This window comes from Bufo bufo, chromosome 5 (genome assembly GCF_905171765.1).
Source record: "Bufo bufo chromosome 5, aBufBuf1.1, whole genome shotgun sequence".
In the NCBI taxonomy this organism is placed as follows: domain Eukaryota; kingdom Metazoa; phylum Chordata; class Amphibia; order Anura; family Bufonidae; genus Bufo; species Bufo bufo.
In genome coordinates, this window is record NC_053393.1 from 294,261,190 (window position 1) to 294,282,505 (window position 21,316).

The window sequence follows — 21,316 nt, forward strand, 5'->3', positions numbered from 1 at the left end:
AATTACTCTTTATGGCGGTACCCGCTCTGCTGACTCTGGCGACCATTAATGTCGCCAGCATTAAGTCGGAGGTGGCTCGTTTCACAGCCTTCGATTTTCTCAGCCGTGTTGAAGCTGACATTTTGTTTTTGCAAGAGACCAGGCTGCCAGATTTGGCAGCAATTTATAAAGCCAAGAGGGAGTGGAGACCAGGGCCCTCCTACTGGTCTCTTGCGGCTGAGCCGTATAGCGGAGTGGCGGTCCTTTTTACCGCACCGGTAGAATGCCGACGAGTAATTGAATTAGAAATGGGGAGGTGTTTGATCTTGGATATCCTCATGAAAGGACAGGAACTGCGCCTGATCAATATCTACGGGCCCCAGTCCAGGTGGGACAGGAAATGTCTCTTTATGAGGATTAAGCCTTTCCTTTTTACAAGCCGGCAGGTGGTTTTTGGTGGGGACTTTAATACTGTCACAAGGCCCCAAGACAGGGGAGGCACCAGAAACCGGCTGACTTATGATAGTATTTTTCTGAATAGAGTAGCTAGTGAGGCACGTCTGGAGGATGTCCACATTAGGCATACCCCAGGCCACGGGGGTTTCACTTTCTATAGAGGTAGTCAGATCAGGTCTACAATAGATAGGTTTTATTTGAAGGAGGAGGCTACCTTTTCGCCCTTAAGGGTTGTGGAGGTGGAATTCTCCGATCACTGTTTGATTATGTTTTCTCTGAATATTTCAGAATCCCCCAAAATGGGAAGAGGTTATTGGAAGATGAATTCGGGTGTCTTGGAGGAAGCAGAGGTGAGACAATCCTTTGAGGACTTCCTTCAGAGTGAGGTACCTTTACTGGATCTCTGTGATACTAAGTCAGAATGGTGGGAGATAATCAAAGATCGAGCTGCAAAGTTATTCCGCCGGCTCTCGAGCCTCAGGTCCCTGGACAGGTACCGCCTGTATCAGGGTCTGAGGAGGAAACTCGAGCATCTGGTCTCGACTGGTGGTAGCCGCGAGGATATCTCCAGGGTGAAATCTTTGCTCAAGAGGTGCCAGTATGATAGGCACACATCTTTAGTTTTTGAGAGGGACTTCGGGAGGTACCGCTCACCCGACCCCTACAGAAATTGTAAGATGTCAGTGAAGAGTAAGTTAATAACAGGACTGGTCGATAGTACGGGATCTCTGAGCAGGTCCAGATCAGGGATCCTGGAAGTCGTTAGATCCTTTTACTCGTGCCTCTTGGGGAGGAGGGATCTGGATCGGGACAGGATGTCGGCTTTCCTGGCTGAAGTCATCCCTGAGTCAGGAGCTCACCTCTCTTTTGACGGTTTGGTAGAAGAGATCAGGAAGGAGGAAGTTATCCTGGCGGTGGAAGGGTTAGCTCTGAAGAAGTCGCCAGGCCCGGATGGCTTAACATCCGAGTTTTATAAGACCTTTAAGGACTCTTTATGTCCCCTCTTGACTGAGGTATTCAATGAGTGTTTATCCTCGGGCACTCTGCCTCGGTCAATGAGGAGGTCAGCTCTGATCCTTCTATCAAAGGGTAAAGATCCGAGCCGTATTGAGAACTGGCGTCCCATAGCACTTCTTAATATGGACAGAAATATTCTGGCCAAGACACTTTTTAATAGGCTGGTAAAATTTGCACCCCAACTCCTTTCGGTGGCTCAGCATTGCTCGGTTCCAGGCCGCAGCACTTTTAGTGCTGTACTCGGTGTCCGAGAGGCAGTGGAACAGAGTAGAGCAGGCCACTGGAGGGGGTACATGCTGTCCTTAGATCAAGCAAAGGCGTTTGATCGGGTGAACCATGAGTACCTCTGGTCGGTTCTTCTGAAGTATGGCCTGCCGGGGGGGTTTGTCGATTGGTTAAAGATCTTGTATGCAGGGGCAGAGAGTTTCCCGCTTGTGAACGGTTGGTCTGGCTGCTCTTTTGAGGTTGGGTCTGGCGTCCGCCAGGGTTGTCCTTTGAGCCCGCTTTTATACGTGTTCGCGATTGATCCCTTTCTTAAGCGGATCGATCGTGGACCGTTGGCGGGAGTCAGGATGGATCGGGCGGCGCCAGAAGCCTCTCTGAGGGTAGTAGCGTACGCTGACGATGTCACCATTTTCGTATCCTGGAGAGGGGAGGTGGAGTACGTGATGTCTGAAGTGGATCGCTACTCGGAGGCATCCGGGTCCATGATCAATCGGGATAAGTGTGAGAGTCTCTGGCTGGGAGGGGGTGATCCAGTTTTTGATCTCCCGGACACCCTCCCAGGGCCCAAGTCGTCAGCCAAAGTCCTAGACATCCATTTTGGCCATGGGGATTATCCCACTCAAAATTGGGACGACAGGCTTAAGATCGCCGCTCAGAAGGTCGACCAGTGGAAGGGTTGGTCTTTGACCCTCAGGGAAAGGGTAAACCTGATCAAGACCTACTTACTCCCTTTGCTTATCTATTTGGGTAGCGTGTGTATCTTGCCAGAGCCTCTCTGGACTCGGGTTTATAGTCTGTTCTTCCAGCTCTTATGGGGGAATAGACTGAACCTGATCAAGAGAGAAGTGACTTACCGCACGAGGAGACTAGGGGGGTTATCTATGGTCAACCCCGTGGTGTTTCTTGTAAACACCTTTGTTAAAGTGAATCTGGCGAACCTCTGGATGGAGGGGGCTTCTCCGTGGGTAGTCTCCTGCCGGGGGTGGTTTCGGCCTTTCTTCCAGGAATGGGAGACAGGAGGGCAAGTGAAGGACCTACGTACGCCTCACGCATATCTTTCCACTTACGTCACCCCGATTCTGAAGGTGATCCGCCGGAGGGGTTTGGAGGAGTGGGAGATCATGACTCTGTCAAGGAGGTCCCTTGACTAGAGGGTCTTGTTTTCCCACTTCAAGAAGCCCCTGGCCCTCAGGGATTGCCCAAGCCGGGATCTAGACAAGGGGTTACAGTTGCTAAATTCTGCAAGGATCCCCTTGAAGTTTTGGGACTTGGCTTGGCGCTGCTTTCACGGGAGGCTGTATGTGAGGGGCAACTTGAAGTACAGAAACTCTGATGAAAGGGGTTGTCCCCGGGAGGAGTGTGGCTCCATACTGGAAAGTATGGATCACTTCCTGCTTCAGTGTTCCTTTAATACAGAGGTATACCAATGGGTGGGAGCTTCCATTGGCTGGCCTAGGCTAGCCAGCCTCTCCTACGCGGAGTGGGCTTATGGAGTGCTCAGAGACATTGGTAGAAGGGACCTGTTTTTTAGTCAGTATAGTGGTTAGGTTCTACACATGGAATGCACGGTGCTTAGTTTCAATGCAGCAGAAAGTCCTCCCAGTGGACGAGGTATGTAGGAACATTCTGGGTGACCTGGTGAAGGTGCGTTCTTTGGAGTATGAGAGACTGGGTACCAGTAGGGCCTCTCTCCTCTGGAGAGGCTTTGCTTTTAGCGTACCCTAGCCTAGTCATACGTTTCCTGGTGGTGGGCTGATGCTTTCACCGCAGACTTTTGTTTTGTGGGATGTTGAGCTTTAAAGAAAGGCTTACAGAGACCGAGCTTGGGCCTTCGGGTAGTTCTGTATATTAGAATATTTTGCAGTGTGTGTTAAATAGTTATGTTGTTTATGTTGTTTTTTTTAGGATAGAATGAGTTGGGGCTAGTTAGGTTGGGTGGGTGAGGGAAGGGGTCTTTTATTTGTGCTTTTAAGTGTTTTATGTGTGTATTGAAGTGGGAGGCCTGTATCTAGCCCTGGACTATGCGGACATGGGTGGACATGGGGCGAGGGGCTAGATGTGGGTGGTGGAGGTAGGGCTGGCCTCGGACTATGCGGACACGAGAGAGACGTGAGGCGGAGGTCAGCCTTGGGTGATGGGTGAAGGGTGATGGAGTAGGTAGTGGGGGTTAGGGCTAGATTAGGGAGGTGAGGTTTGTTTTGCTTTATGTGTTATATTAGTAAAAAGGTAATATAAATAAATTGGTGATGGGAAAACATTTTTTTTTTTGTTGTTTGTTTTCTATTATTATTATTATTATTATTATTGTTATTGTTTTATTAGTCTTATTTGCGTTTTTGTTTTATTGACGAGTAGTCAAGTTTTTCCTTTTGGGTTTTACAGCTGAACCGGCTAAGTAAGTTTAATTTCATTTTTAGCATTTGTATATAGTTTGTATAGTTTTTTTTATAGGGTATTGGTATGAATGTGAGTGTGAGTGAGGCTGGGCCAGCTGAGAAGCTGTTCTGTTTTGTTTTTCTTGTCTGTAAAGTTTTGTATTTTTCTAATTAAAAAAAGAGTTCCCATAGCAGAGAATCAGGCTTCATGTCATAGCAGAGAATCAGGCTTCATGTCACCCAACACTGGAATAGGCCATTGTCAGATATTTTTAGGCCCCGGCACCCAGACAGAGGAGAGAGGTCCCATTGCAGAGAATCAGGCTTCATGGCATAGCAGAGAATCAGGCTTCACGTCACCCACCACTGAAACAGGCCACTGTCAGATATTTTTAGGCCCCGGCACACAGACAGAGGAGAGAGGTCCCATTGCAGAGAATCAGGCTTCATGGCATAGCAGAGAATCAGGCTTCAAGTCATAGCAGAGAATCAGGCTTCATGTCACCCAACACTGGAACAGGCCATTGTCAGATATTTTTAGGCCCCGGCACCCAGACAGAGGAGAGAGGTCCCATAGCAGAGAATCAGGCTTCATGTCATAGCAGAGAATCAGGCTTCAAGTCATAGCAGAGAATCAGGCTTCATGTCATAGCAGAGAATCATGCTTCATGTCACCCAACACTGGAACAGGCCACTGTCAGATATTTTTAGGCCCCGGCACCAAGAAAGAGGAGAGAGGTCCCATAGCAGAGAATCAGGCTTCATGTCATAGAAGAGAATCAGGCTTCAAGTTATAGCAGAGAATCAGGCTTCATGTCATAGCAGAGAATCATGCTTCATGTCACCCAACACTGGAACAGGCCACTGTCAGATATTTTTAGGCCCCGGCACCCAGACAGAGGAGAGAGGTCCCATAGCAGAGAATCATGTTTCAAGTCATAGCAGAAAATCAGGCTTCATGTCATAGCAGAGAATCAGGCTTCACGTCACCCACCACTGGAACGGGCCATTATCAGATATTTAGGCCCCGGCACCCAGACAGAAGAAAGAGGTTCCAATGCAGAGAATCAGGCTTCATGGCATAGCAGAGAATCAGGCTTCACGTCACCCACCACTGGAACAGGCCATTGTCAGATATTTTTAGGCCCCGGCACCCAGACAGAGGAGAGAGGTCCCATAGCAGAGAATCAGGCTTCATGTCATAGCAGAGAATCAGGCTTCACGTCACCCCCCACTGGAACAGGCCATTGTCAGATATTTAGGCCCCGGCACCCAGACAGAGGAGAGAGGTCCCATAGCAGAGTATCAGGCTTCATGTCATAGCAGATAATCAGGCTTCAAGTCATAGCAGAGAATCAGGCTTCATGTCACCCAACACTGGAACAGGCCATTGTCAGATATTTATAGGCCCCGGCACCCAGACAGAGGAGAGAGGTCCCATTGCAGAGAATCAGGATTCATGGCATAGCAGAGAATCAGGCTTCACATCACCCACCACTGGAACAGGCCACTGTCAGATATTTTTAGGCCCCGGCACACAGACAGAGGAGAGAGGTCCAATAGCAGAGAATCAGGCTTCAAGTCATAGCAGAGAATCAGGCTTCATGTCATAGCAGAGAATCAGGCTTCACGTCACCCAACACTGGAACAGGCCACTGTCAGATATTTAGGCTTCGGCACCCAGACAGAGGAGAGAGGTCCCATAGCAGAGAATCAGGCTTCATGTCATAGCAGAGAATCAGGCTTCAAGTCATAGCAGAGAATCAGGCTTCAAGTCATAGCAGAGAATCAGGCTTCATGTCATAGCAGAGAATCAGGCTTCAAGTCATAGCAGAGAATCAGGCTTCATATCACCCACCACTGGAACAGGCCATTGTCAGATTTTTTTAGGCTCCGGCACCCAGACAGAGGAGAGAGGTCCCATAGCAGAGAATCAGGCTTCATGTCATAGCAGAGAATCATGCTTCATGTCACCCAACACTGGAACAGGCCACTGTCAGATATTTTTAGGCCCCGGCACCCAGACAGAGGAGAGAGGTCCCATAGCAGAGAATCAGGCTTCATGTCATAGCAGAGAATCAGGCTTCAAGTCATAGCAGAGAATCAGGCTTCATGTCACAACAGAGAATCATGCTTCATGTCACCCAACACTGGAACAGGCCACTGTCAGATATTTTTAGGCCCCGGCACCCAGACAGAGGAGAGAGGTCCCATAGCAGAGAATCAGGCTTCATGTCATAGCAGAGAATCAGGCTTCAAGTCATAGCAGAGAATCAGGCTTCATGTCATAGCAGAGAATCAGGCCTCAAGTCATAGCAGAGAATCAGGCTTCATGTCACCCAACACTGGAACAGATTTTGAAAAAAAAAAAAATAGGGGTAGGGAGGAGGTATAGGAAAGGCGCCAAACCGAGCAAAAATGCACTAAATTTTTTTTATCATGGTGCTAAAGTGCTAGCATATTATACATATAGGACAAAAGCTTCTATATATAAAAAAAACCTTTCATATAAAAATCCCTTTATATAAATAGAAAAAAGTTTTAAAAAAAAAAAGTTTTTGAAAAAAATTATAAATATAAATAAATAAATAAATAATAATTATTAATAAATATAATTGAAATAAAATAGTTGAAATAAATGAGGTCCCTGCTGTGGTGAACACAGAGGGTTAAAGGTGGAGGTTAAAAACCAAGGTTAAAAGAAAGGAATAAAATGGATGAATAAACATCCAGTGAGGCACTTACTTCACTGGGGTGTCGTCAGCAGGATAAGCATAAAACACTGTGACGATTCCCCCCTGGCCAGTATCGTGTGTAGAGTCTTAGTGAATGATGGCAGCAAGGCAGTGTGCTTCTGATCAAATCACCTTTATTAGCAGATAAGTGGCTCAACGCGTTTCGGGGATCAATGTTTCCCCTTTATCAGGAGCAAATGGCTATATAACACTGGAACAGGCCATTGTCACATATTTTTAGGCCCCGGCATCCAGACAGAGGAGAGAGGTCCCATTGCAGAGAATCAGGCTTCATGGCATAGCAGAGAATCAGGCTTCATGTCATAGCAGAGAATCAGGCTTCAAGTCATAGCAGAGGATCAGGCTTCATGTCATAGCAGAGAATCAGGCTTCACGTCACCCACCACTGGAACAGGCCATTGTCAGATATTTAGGCCCCGGCACCCAGACAGAGGAGAGAGGTCCCATAGCAGAGAATCAGGCTTCATGGCATAGCAGAGATTTAGGCTTCAAGTCATAGCAGAGAATCAGGCTTCATGTCACCCACCACTGGAACAGGCCATTGTCAGATATTTTTAGGCCCCGGCACCCAGACAGAGGAGAGAGGTCCCATAGCAGAGAATCAGGCTTCATGTCATAGCAGAGAATCATGCTTCATGTCACCCAACACTGGAACAGGCCACTGTCAGATATTTTTAGGCCCCGGCACCCAGACAGAGGAGAGAGGTCCCATAGCAGAGAATCAGGCTTGGGTGTGTCTGCTGCCTGCAGCTGTGATGATCAGACGTGTGCTAGGAGAGCTCCTGAAACTCCAGAGACTTCCAGGGTGATTTTTCCATCTGCTTCCCCTGTGATCGGATCCAGACTTGCGGGGAGTTTTTTCCATCTCTCCCCAGACCAGGCCCTGCCTCTCCCTTGGTAGCTGGTAGGGTCCTGTGGCAATGGCATCCAGGAAGGGTGCCCCTGCTCCCCAGCCTGGGTCGGCGGGGAGTAGGGAGCTACAGCGACCGGCCAGGAGTGACGACAGCGAGGGGGTAGTACCATCAGGACGTGGCAGAGGCAGCCGAGTCCCCCCTGAGGACCTGAAGTCGCAGGCAGAGGATCAGGAGGTGTCGTCCCAGGTAGGTTGGGGGTCCCAGAGGGAGAGGGAGACCACCCAGACCTACAGCTCCCACGTGGCATACCACCTTCATGAATTCAAGGAGCTGGGACGACACCTCAAAAGCCTGAGCCAAGAGCTGAAACTGCTTAGGGCAAAGGCCAATGTTACGAGCAATAAGAAAAGAGCCCCTATCTCTGGAAAAATCAAGACACTTAAAAAGGAGGTAAAAGAGGCACAGGAAAGAAGGGAAAAGCTTCTGAGTGAGAGCGGCCCTTTTAGTTAAAAACTCCTTAATGAGGAGAGGTTCCTGGAAATGGAAGAGAGAAGGAGAGAGCGGAAAGCAAACAGCAGCAGCGACAGTGAGGACGAGGATAACCGCATACCTGGCGTGGTGTCCAAATCTGTCACCTCCCGGTCGGTCCGGCCGGAGCCTGCGCCCGCTCCTCCTGACTCGCAGTGGTCTGTGCCCTCATCCGAGGTAGAATCGTCCTCGGCCGCAGAGACCTTCAGTGAAGAGGGCAGTAGAGGAGGAGGATTGATGGAAGAAATTTGTCAGCTGGAATCCCCTGTCCAGTTCCAGAACTTTGTTTTTGGTGATGAGCTGCTAGAAGAAACCGGCAAAGAAAAGAAGAAAAACAAGAGCAAGAACAAGAGCAAGAATAAGAAAAAACAGCAGGCAGTGGAGACACACTTCATCTATGTCCGTGCGGAGCGCTTGGTGCAGGCTGAAAAGTCTGTGCCAGGTACTCCGCAGGTTAGTGTCCCCAATTCACTGCCTGTTAATACTGAATCCAAGATGGCGCCGAACGCCGACATAAGATGCGGCAAAGATCTAGTTCAAGCGGGAGCCTCTGGTGCTGATGGCCACTCCCCAGTGGGAGGGGGTGTGGTCCGGCGCTGGAGTTAGCTCCCGTGAAGGAGGTGGCCCCGCTCACCGCTCTGACTACTGCCCTGCCTGCCGTTCCGGTATGTAGGGTGGTGCTGGGGCGGTGTGATGGGAGCACCGTCCCTCCCACACACGGCGGTGACAGCCCTGAGTCCTCGCCTGCGGTTGCGAAAGTGCGGCGGAGATCAGGGGAAGCAGCAGCGAGTGAGGCTGGAGGTGCGGCTGGGGGTGTGTCCGGGGGTGCGTCCGGGCCTCCTGCAATCGGCGCGCATGTGGGCGTGGCCGGGGGGTGCCCGGCCATGCTTCTGGACGCGCTCCTGGTGTTGTGAGTGAGTGCGCGGGCGCAGTGAGTAAGCGCCTGCGCACTGAAGAACCGGGGGCCGGAGCTGCTGGAAAAGAGTTGTCTGGGGCGCTCCGGTCCTCTTGTAAGGCGGAAAAGAAAGGAAAGGAAGGGTATATTGCTCCAAAATATATGGCCATGTACGTTGCCACTGGGCATGCCCCCCCTGTCTCTGCCTCCTCTTCCAGAGCTGAATTAAGTGCTGGGGAGGGGAGAAGTGTGGTAACCTATGCCCAGGTCCATGGGGCAGCGGAGGTGGGGAGGGGAATGGCCGGGGGCGGTGACAGTGGCAATGTCTATACTGTTAAAAATACTGTTAAAAGGGCTGATGAAAATAATAAAAATAATGATATGGTGACACCTGCTGCACCAGCTGTCCCAGCAGGGAGAGAGGGTGAATGCAAGCAGGGTGTTGGTAAGGGTGTTGGTGGAGAGGGTGTTGGTGGAGAGGGTGCTGCATCGAGTCCCAAAGGTGGGTGGGATTCTGGGGGTCAGCGGACCATCGCTGAGAAAGCGGCGGCTGCGGCTCCTGGTGTCCGCCCTCCGGAGGGGTCCGGTGTGGCATCCGGTACTAGTATAGTGCGGGGGTGAGGTTTGGTTGCCCCTCCTGCGGCTGTAATACCTGGCAGAAGTTATGCCAGTGTGGCTGCGGCCGTGGGGGGGGAGGGGCTATCCTCGTTGGCGGTTCTTTTCACCGTACCGGTAGAATGCCGACGGGTGGTTGAACTAGAAATGGGGAGGTGTTTGATCTTGGATATCCTCATGAAGGGACAGGAACTGCGCCTGATCAATATCTACGGGCCCCACTCCAGGTGGGGCAGGAAATGTCTCTTTATGAGGATCAAGCCTTTCCTTTTTACGAGCCGGCAAGTAGTCTTTGGTTGGGACTTTAACACTATCATAAGGTCCCAGGATAGGGGAGGCACCAGAGACCGGCTGACTTATGATAGTATAGCTCTAAACAGTATAGCTAGTGAGGTTCGTCTGGTGGATGTCCACATTAGGCACACCCCAGACCACGGTGGTTTCACTTTCTACAGAGGTAATAAGATTAGGTCTAGAATAGATAGGTTTTTTTTGAAGGAGGAGGCTACCTTCTCGCCCTTAAGGGTTGTAGAGGTAGAATTCTCCGACCACTGTCTGATTATGTTTTCTCTGAATATTTCAGAATCCCCCCAAATGGGAAGAGGTTACTGGAAGCTGAATGCGGGAGTCCTGGAGGAAGCAGAGGTGAGACAATCCTTTGAGGACTTTCTTCAGAGTCAGGTAGCTTTGCTGGATCTCTGTGACACTAAGTCAGAGTGGTGGGAGGTATTCAAAGACCGGGCCGCAAAGTTCTTCCACCAGCTCTCGAGCCTCAGGTCTCTGGACAGGTACCGCCTGTATCAGAGTCTGAGAAGGAAACTCGAAGGTCTGGTCTCGACTGGAGGTAGCCGCGAGGATATCTTCAGAGTAAAATCTTTGCTCAAGAGGTGCCAGTATGATAGGCACACATCTTTAGTTTTTGAGAGGGACTTCGGGAGGTACCGCTCGCCCGACCCCTACAGAAACTGTAAGATGTTAGTGAAGAGTAAGTTAATAACAGGACTGTTTGATAGTACAGGATCTCTGAACAGGTCCAGATCAGGGATCCTGGAAGTCGTCAGATACTTTTACTCGTGTCTCTTGGGAAAGAGGGATCTGGATCGGGACAAGATGTCGGCTTTCCTGGCTGAAATCACCCCTGAGTCAGAAGCTCACCTCTCTTTTGACGTTTTGGTGGAAGAGATCAGGAAGGAGGAAGTTATCCTGGCGGTGGAAGGGTTAGCTCTGAAGAAGTCGCCAGGCCCGGATGGCTTAACATCCGAGTTTTATAAGACCTTTAAGGACTCTTTATGTCCCCTTGACCGAGGTATTCAATGAGTGTCTATCCTCGGGCACTCTGCCTCGGTCAATGAGGAGGTCAGCCCTGATCCTTTTATCAAAGGGTAAAGATCCGAGCCGTATTGAGAACGGGCGTCCCATAGCACTTCTCAATACGGACAGAAAGATTCTGGCAAAGATACTGTTTAACAGGCTGGTGAAATTTGCGCCTCAACTCCTTTCGGTGGCTCAGCATTGCTCGGTTCCAGGCCGCAGCACTTTTAGTGCTGTACTCAGTGTCCGAGAGGCAGTGGAACAGAGTAGAGCAGGCCACTGGAGGGGGTACATGCTGTCCTTAGATCAAGCAAAGGCGTTTGATCGGGTGAACCACGAGTACCTCTGGTCTGTCCTTTTGAAGTATGGCCTGCCAGTGGGGGTTTGTCGATTGGTTAAAGATCTTGTATGCGGGGGCAGAGAGTTTCCCACTTGTGAACGGTTGGTCTGGCTGCCCCTTTGAGGTTGGGTCCGGCGTTCGCCAGGGTTGTCCTTTGAGCCCGCTTTTATACGTGTTCGCGATTGATCCCTTTCTTAAGAGGGTCAGTCGTGGACCGTTGGCGGGAGTCGGGATGGATCGGGCGGCGCCGGAAGCCACTCTGGGGACAGTAGCGTACGCCGACGATGTCACCATTTTCGTGTCCTCGAAAGGGGAGGCGGAATATGTGATGTCTGAAGTGGATCGCTACTCGGAAGCATCCGGGTCCATGATCAACCGGGATAAGTGTGAGAGTCTCTGGCTGGGAGGGGGTGATCCAGCTTTTGATCTCCCGGACACCCTCCCGGGCCCCAGTCGTCAGCCAAAGTCCTAGGCATCCATTTCGGTCATGGGGATTATCCCACTCAAAATTGGGACGACAGGCTTAAGATCGCCGCTCAGAAGGTCGACCAGTGGAAGGGCTGGTCTTTGACTCTCAGGGAAAGGGTGCACCTGATCAAGGCTTTCCTGCTCCCTCTGCTTATCTATTTGGGCAGTGTGTGTATCTTGCCAGAGCCTCTCTGGACTCGGGTTTACAGTCTGTTCTTCCAGCTCTTATGGGGGAATAGACTGAACCTGATCAAGAGGGAGGTGACTTACCACACGAGGAGATTAGGGGGGTTATCTATGGTCAACCCCGTGGTGTTTCTTGTAAACACATTTGTTAAAGTAAATCTGGCGAACCTCTGGATGGAGAGGGCTTCTCCGTGGGTAGTCTCCTGCCGGGGGTGGTTTTGGACTTTCTTCCAGGAATGGGAGACAGGAGGGCAAGTGAAGGACTTACGGATGCCTCACGGATATCTTCCGGCTTACGTCACCCCGATTCTGAAGGTAATCCGCCGGTAAGGTTTGGAGGTAGGGGAATTCTGGACTCTGTCAAGGAGGTCCCTTGACGAGAGGGTCTTGTTTTCCCACTTCCAGAAGCCCCTGGCCCTCAAGGATTGCCCAAGCCGGGATCTAGACAAGGGGTTACAGTTGCTAAATTCTGCAAGGATCCCCTTGAAGTTTTGGGACTTGGCTTGGCGCTGCTTTCACGGGAGGCTGTATGTAAGGGACAATCTGAAGTACAGGAACTCTGATGAAAGGGGTTGTCCCCGGGAGGAGTGCGGCTCCATACTGGAAAGTATGGAGCACTTCCTGCTCCAGTGTCCCTTTAATACAGAGGTGTACAAACGGGTAGGAGCTTTCATTGGATGGCCTAGGCTAGCCAGCCTCTCCTATGCGGAGTGAGCCTATGGAATACTCAGAGACCTGGGCAGAAGGGACCTGTGCACATGTTTTTTAGTTAGCATAGTGGTTAGGTACTACACGTGGAACGCACGGTGTTTAGTTTCAACAAGGCAGAAAGTTCTCCCAGTGGATTAGGTGTGTAGGAACATTCTGGGGGACCTGGTGAAGGTACGTTCTCTCGAGTACGAAAGACTGGGTACCAGCAGGGCCTCTCTCCTCTGGAGAGATTTTGCTTTTAGTGTACCATAACCTAGTAGTACTCTTCCTGGTGGTGGGCTGATACTCTCACCCTAGATTTTTGTTTTGGATAAAGTGTATGGTTTTGAAAGGCTTGCAAAGGCTGAACTTGGTCCTTCAGGAGTGGTTATGTGTGGTTATAGTAATGTTTATTGTATGTTTATTGTATGGTATATTGTATATATTGTGTATATTATGTTGAAGGATAGGGTAAGCGGGGGTTAGTTAGTTAGGTTGGGTGGGTTGGGGGGGGGGGGGGGGGGACACTTACAAAGTGTGGGGAGGCCTACATCCAGTCCTGGACTACGCGGACATGGGAGGACATGGGGCGAGGGCTGGATGTGGGTGGTGGAGGTAGGGCTGGCCTCGGACTATGCGGACATGCAGAGGACATGAGGCGGAGGTCAGTCCTGGGGGTTTTAGTTTTTATTTAGGATAGGGAATGGCTAGGGACAGGTTAGGTTAGGGTAAGTTTGTAGTTTGTAGTGTTGTTTATATATATATATATATATATATATATATACACTGCTCAAAACAATAAAGGGAACACAAAAATAACACATCCTAGATCTGAATTAATTAAATATTCTTCTGAAATACTTTGTTCTTTATATAGTTGAATGTGCTGACAACAAAATCACACAAAAATTTAAAATGGAAATCAAATTTTTCAACCCATGGAGGTCTAGATTTGGAGTCACACTCAAAATTAAAGTGGAAAAACACACTACAGGCTTATCCAACTTTGATGTAATGTCCTTAAAACAAGTCAAAATGAGGCTCAGTAGTGTGTGTCGCCTCCACTTGCCTGTATGACCTCCCTACAACGCCTGTGCATGCTACTGATGAGGTGGCGGACGGTCTCCTGAGGGATCTCCTCCCAGACCTGGACTAAAGCATCTGCCAACTCCTGGACAGTCTGTGGTGCAACGAGACGTTGGTGGATAGAGCGAGACATGATGTCCCAGATGTGCTCAATTGGATTCAGGTCTGGGGAACAGGCGGGCCAGTCCATAGCATCAATGCCTTCGTCTTGCAGGAACTGCTGACACACTTCAACCACATGAGGTCTAGCATTGTCTTGCATTAGGAGGAACCCAGGGCCAACCGCACCAGCATATGGTCTTACAAGGGGTCTGAGGATCTCATCTCGGTACCTAATGGCAGTCAGGCTACCTCTGGCGAGCACATGGAGGGCTGTGCGGCCCTCCAAAGAAATGCCACCCCACACCATTACTGACCCAATGCCAAACCGGTCATGCTGGAGGATGTTGCAGGCAGCAGAACGTTCTCCACGGCGTCTCCAGACTCTGTCACGTCTGTCACATGTGCTCAGTGTGAACCTGCTTTCATCTGTGAAGAGCACAGGGCGCCAGAGGCGAATTTGCCAATCTTGGTGTTCTCTGGCAAATGCCAAACATCCTGCACGGTGTTGGTCTGTAAGCACAACCCCCACCTGTGGACGTCGGGCCCTCATATCACCCTCATGGAGTCTGTTTCTGACCGTTTGAGCAGACACATGCACATTTGTGGCCTGCTGGAGGTCATTTTGCAGGGCTCTGGCAGTGTTCCTCCTGTTCCTCCTTGCACAAAGGCGAAGGTAGCGGTCCTGCTGCTGGGTTGTTGCCCTCCTACGGCCTCCTCCACGTCTCCTGATGTACTGGCCTGTCTCCTGGTAGCGCCTCCATGCTCTGGACACTACGCTGACAGACACAGCAAACCTTCTTGCCACAGCTCGCATTGATGTGCCATCCTGGATAAGCTGCACTACCTGAGCCACTTGTGTGGGTTGTAGACTCCGTCTCATGCTACCACTAGAGTGAAAGCACCGCCAGCATTCAAAAGTGACCAAAACATCAGCCAGGAAGCATAGGAACTGAGAAGTGGTCTGTGATCACCACCTGCAGAACCACTTCTTTATTGGGGGTGTCTTGCTAATTGCCTATATTTCCACCTGTTGTCTATCCCATTTTCACAACAGCATGTGAAATTGATTGTCACTCAGTGTTGCTTCCTAAGTGGACAGTTTGATTTCACAGAAGTGTGATTGACTTGGAGTTACATTGTGTTGTTTAAGTGTTCCCTTTATTTTTTTGAGCAGTGTATATATAAAAAAAATTATAATTGTTTTTTTTGCTTAATGGCAAGTTGCCTGGAGTTGAGTTACGGCGAAGTAGCCATATTTTCGTTTGAGTTTGATTTTATTCTGTGTTTTATTTAAATTTCTTTGGGTTAGGTTATTTCGGCCGAACCGGCTGGGTAAGTTTTATTTATTTTAGGTTATTTATTGTAGGTTATTTATTGTAGATTGTAGGTTTGTAGTTTTATGTGTAGGTATGAATGTGTGTGTGAATGTGGCTGGGGCAGCTGGAATGCTGTCTATGTTTAAGTTTTGTTTGTCTGTACTTGTAATTATTTATGTAATGTTTTGTAATTTTATAATAAAAAAAGAGTTCCCATAGCAGAGAATCAGGCTTCATGTCATAGCAGAGAATCATGCTTCATGTCACCCAACATTGGAACAGGCCACTGTCAGATATTTTTAGACCCCGGCACCCAGACAGAGGAGAGAGGTCCCATAGCAGAGAATCAGGCTTCATGTCATAGCAGAGAATCAGGCTTCAAGTCATAGCAGAGAATTTAGGCTTCATGTCATAGCAGAGAATCAGGCTTCACGTCACCCACCACTGGAACAGGCCATTGTCAGATATTTAGGCCCCGGCACCCAGACAGAGGAGAGAGGTCCCATAGCAGAGAATCAGGCTTCATGTCATAGCAGAGAATCAGGCTTCAAGTCATAGCAGAGAATCAGGCTTCATGTCATAGCAGAGAATCAGGCTTCACGTCACCCACCACTGGAACAGGCCATTGTCAGGTATTTAGGCCCCGGCACCCAGACAAAGGAGAGAGGTCCCATAGCAGAGAATCAGGCTTCATGTCATAGCAGAGAATCAGGCTTCAAGTCATAGCAGAGAATCAGGCTTCATGTCATAGCAGAGAATCAGGCTTCACGTCACCCACCACTGGAACAGGCCATTGTCAGATATTTAGGCCCCGGCACCCAGACAGAGGAGAGAGGTCCCATAGCAGAGAATCAGGCTTCATGCCATAGCAGAGAATCAGGCTTCACGTCAGCCAAAACTGGAACCGGCCACTGTCAGATATTTTTAGGCCCCGGCACCCAGACAGAGGAGAGGTTCATTCAACTTTGGGTTGCCCCGCAATATAATGGTAAAATGAAAATAAAAAAAGGATTGAATGAGGAAGTGCCTTGGAGTACCATAATATATGGTTAAGGGGAGGTAGTTATAAATGTCTAATCTGCACAAGGTATGGACAGGTCCTGTGGGATCCATGCCTGGTTCATCTTTATGAACGTCAGCTTGTCTACATTGGCTGTAGACAGGCGGCTGCGTTTGTCTGTAATGACGCCCCCTGCCGTGCTGAATACACGTTCAGACAAAACGCTGGCCGCCGGGCAGAACAGCACCTCCAAGGTATAAAGGTCTAGCTCTGGCCACGTGGACAATTTGGAGACCCAGAAGTTGAATGGGGCCGAACCATCAGTCAGTACGTGGAGGGGTGTGCACACGTACTGTTCCACCATGTTAGTGAAATGTTGCCTCCTGCTAACACGTTCCGTATCAGGTGGTGGTGCAGTTAGCTGTGGCGTGGTGACAAAACTTTTTCACATCTCTGCCATGCTAACCCTGCCCTCAGAGGAGCTGGCCGTGACACAGTTGCGTTGGCGACCTCTTGCTCCTCCTCTGCCTTCGCTTTGGGCTTCCACTTGTTCCCCTCTGACATTTGGGAATGCTCTCAGTAGCGCGTCTACCAATGTGCGCTTGTACTCGCGCATCTTCCTATCACGCTCCAGTGCAGGATGTAAGGTGGGCACATTGTCTTTGTACCGGGGATCCAGCAGGGTGGCAACGCAGTAGTCCGCACACGTTAAAATGTGGGCAACTCTGCTGTCGTTGCGCAGGCACTGCAGCATGTAGTCGCTCATGTGTGCCAGGCTGCCCAGAGGTAAGGACAAGCTGTCCTCTGTGGGAGGCGTATCGTCATCGTCCTGCGTTTCCCCCCAGCCACCCACCAGTGATGGGCCCGAGCTGCGTTGAGTGCCACCCCGCTGTGAACATGCTTCATCCTCATCCTCCTCCACCTCCTCCTCATCCTCGTCCTCCTCGTCCTCGTCCTCCTCGTCCTCCAGTAGTGGGCCCTGGCTGGCCACATTTGTACCTGGCCTATGCTGTTGCAAAAAAACTCCCTCTGAGTCACTTCGAAGTGTATCATGATGCTCCTTGAAGAGTTTGTGACGTAGCTCAGGAGGCACGAACAACTTCCCAGAAGGACAACGGGCAGGTGCCTCAGTCTGGGCAGCCTGGACCTCGGCCTCCAAATCAGAATATAGAGCAGAAACAACTACCCCCTCCGCCAAAATGGGACCCGGGTCCTCGGAGTTTCCTCCTCCCGGAAAACAGCGAGAGAGAGCATCAGCCTTCACATTTTTGATCCCAGGGCGGAATGTAACAACAAAATTGAATCTGGAGAAGAACAGAGACCATCTGGCCTGTCTCGGATTCATACGCCTGGCCGACTCCAAGTATACCAGATTCTTATGGTCGGTAAAAACGGTGATAGGGTGCCTGGCCCCCTCCAACCAATGGCGCCATTCCTCGAAAGCCAACTTGATGGCCAACAACTCCCTATCTCCCACATCATAGTTTTTCTCTGCCGGGGAGAGTTTTTTAGAGAAAAAGGCACAGGGTCGCCATTTGGCAGGAGAAGGGCCCTGGGACAAAACCGCACCCACACCCACCTCGGAAGCATCCACCTCACCAATAAAAGGTAAGGAAACATCGGGATGCACCAAGACGGGAGCAGACGCAAAGCTCTCTTTAATCTTAAAAAAAGCTGCAAGCGCCTCCTCCGACCAAGAGGAAAAATCCGCCCCCTTTTTTGTCATGTCAGTGAGGGGTTTGACAACAGAGGAATAATTCAAAATGAACTTTCTGTAATAGTTCGCAAAACCCAGAAAGCGCATCAATGCCTTCTGATTCTCAGGAAGCTCCCACTCAAGTACAGCACGGACCTTCTCCGGATCCATGCGAAAACCAGCAGCAGAGAGGAGAAAACCCAGAAATTGAATCTCCGATACCATAAAAAGACATTTCTCCAGCTTGGAGTACAATTTATTTTCCCGCAGAATCTGCAGAACCTGAAAAAGATGATCCTGATGGGTCTGAACATCAGGGGAAAAAATCAAAATATCATCAAGATACACCAATACAAATTTCCCCATTAAATGGTAGAAAATACTATTAACAAAATGCTGAAAGACGGCCGGAGCATTCATCAGGCCGAAAGGCATAACGAGATTCTCGAAATGCCCGTTAGGGGTATTAAAGGCCGTTTTCCATTCATCCCCCTCTCTGACCCTGACCAGGTTGTACGCGCCTCTCAAATCCAATTTGGAAAAAACCTTGGCCCCAACAATTTGGTTGAAGAGGTCCGGGATCAGAGGAAGGGGATAGGGATCACGAATCGTGCTACGGTTCAGCTCCCTAAAATCTAGGCAAGGTCTCAGAGAGCCATCTTTTTTTTTAACAAAAAAAAAACCTGCGGCAACAGGTGATTTTGAGGGACGAATATGCCCCTTATCGAGACTCTCGGAGATATAGGTTCGCATTGCGATTCTTTCCGGTTGTGAGAGATTGTAGAGGCGTGCTTTTGGCAGCTTGGCGCCGGGAATGAGGTTAATGGGACAGTCAAACTCCCGGTGAGGAGGTAGCTCCTGAACACCGCTCTCGGAAAACACGTCCGAGAAATCAGAGAGAAATGATGGCACAGTTTTAGTAGACACCTCTGCAAAAGTCGCTGTGAGACAATTCTCTCTACAAAAGTCACTCCACTCATTTATTTGCCTTCCTTGCCAATCAATAGTGGGGTTATGTCTAGTGAGCCAGGGTAAGCCCAAAACTAGAGGAGAAGGCAATCCGTTAAGGACAAAACAAGATATATCCTCCACATGAGTGTCACCTACAGCTAGCCGGATATTGTGAACAATGCCCTTCAGAGATCTCTGTGAGAGTGGAGCAGAGTCAATAGCAAAAACAGGTATATCCTTTTCTAATGTGCAAACCTGAAAACCATGCATGGCTACAAATTGAGTGTCAATAAGATTGACGGCCGCTCCACTATCGACAAAAATCTCACAAGAAATGACTTTGCTCTCTAGCGCCACCCTGGCAGACAGGAGAAAACGGGAACTGCAGGTCAGAGGAAAAGCATCAATTCCTACATCAACTTTGCCCAAAGTAGCAGATGAAGCAGAATTTGATGATTTACCTTTTGAGGTTTTTCTCTTATTATCGCTCTTAGTACAGTTCAAGAATCTCCTAGACGGACAAACATTTGCCAAATGACCTATGCCCCCACAACAAAAACACACCATACTCTGAGGACTAAATCCTCTTTTATCAGGGGCAAGTCGACCTAGCTGCATGGGCTCCTCCTCAGAGGGGAGCGAGACAGGATGAGGCCCCTGCACACTGAATGAGTCCGCACCACTGCCCCTAGACTGACAATGGCTGGACAGAGAGGTCTCGTTTCTTTCTCTTAGACGCCTGTCAAGGCGTACCGCCAATGACATGGCAGACTCTAAGGACGTTGGTCTCTCATGGAAAGCAAACGCATCTTTCAATCTCTCTGAGAGACCATGACAGAACTGACTCCGGAGTGCAGCATCATTCCAACCTGAATCAGCTGCCCATCTCTGAAATTCAGAACAATAAAGCTCTGCAGACAGTTTGTTCTAGCATAAAAAACGTAAGTTAGATTCGGCCAGAGCAACACGATCCGGGTCATCATATATCTGCCCCAGGGCCACAAAAAATCTTTCCACGGATCGAAGGGAGGGATCCCCTGATGGCAGTGAAAAAGCCCAAGTCTGAGCATTACCCCTGAGCAGGGAGATGACAATCCTCACCCTCTGCTCCTCATTACCAGAGGAGTGGGGACACAAGCAAAAATGGAGTTTGCATGCCTCTCTGAAGCGAACAAAATTCTCACTGCCCCCGGAGAACGTTTCCGGAAGTGAGACCTTTGGCTCGCAACAGACTCCATGGGCCGGAGCAGAGCCCAGTGCTTGAAGCTGAGTCATAGATTGACGGAGATCCGCTACCTCCAAAGAAAGACCCTGCATGCGGTCAACCAGGCCAGAAAGCGGATCCATGTCAAAAAGGACGGTTTTGGTGGATTATAATGTCACGGCTGTATGTGAGCAACAAGAGCATACACAGTAAATAGAGCTACTGACCGGACCCAAACTAGGGAGGATAAAGGGTGACCCCTGTCAGACCCTCAAAGCTCTCCCTATGCTGCTAAAGCACATGCCCGGATCCAAATGGTGGAACGAGGCATGCCCGCGTACCTAAGACTGATGACCACTGTAACCCCTACAATAGTGGAAGGGGCACAGCCACCGGTGCCCTGCTCAGTATATGGAGGGAACCGTGGTCGCCTCAGATCCAGTCAGAAAATAAACAGATACACTACAATGTCTGAACACTTAGCTGAAGGAGCTGCAGCAGCAGAGAAGATGGATCCAAAGACAGCTGGCAATATCCGGAGTACTTGCTGCAGCAGAACACAGGTCCAGTGAAATTATAGCTTACAAGTGAAGATACTCAAGCAAGAGCTACAACTCAAATGAGAAATATAATCCACACCCTACAAAAGGAGGAGGGGTGATTTAAAGGCAGGGAAATCAAACGCAGGAGGAACAGCTGGGAGGAAGGAAACAGAAAGTAAAAACCTCATCACAGGGGCGGAGAAACAGAGCAGTGAGAACTCCTCCAAGCTCTAGTAGTGACATCATCACAGGGGTGGGGAAACAGAGCTGTGAGAACGTCTCAAAGCTCTGTTAGTGACACAGCAGTAACAACAGATTTAGCTGAATATAAATTGTAGGCCTATTATTTAGGCGCTGGGTGACAGGTATACGTTTACGGACAGAATTAGACTTGGAAATGCACGGTAGCGTGTGAAGTTATTGAGGATGACCCTATCAGCACCTTCAATCTAATATACCCTTTTATGGATAGATTTAAACTTGGCCTGATACAGCAGAAAACAATTATTTAGGGAATTGCTAAGTTGGGAATTATATTCAACCCAGAACAAAAACTGTGCTTCGGCAGACAGCAGACAGTATTACAATTGGCTAGCCACAGCTGAAACACCAGATTTAGGGTACTGCTATTTTGGCAATTGTATTTTACCCCTCAATAAAATTGCAAGCATAGCCAAGCACCTGATGTAGGATATAGCAAAAAAAAAAAAAAAAAAAAACACAC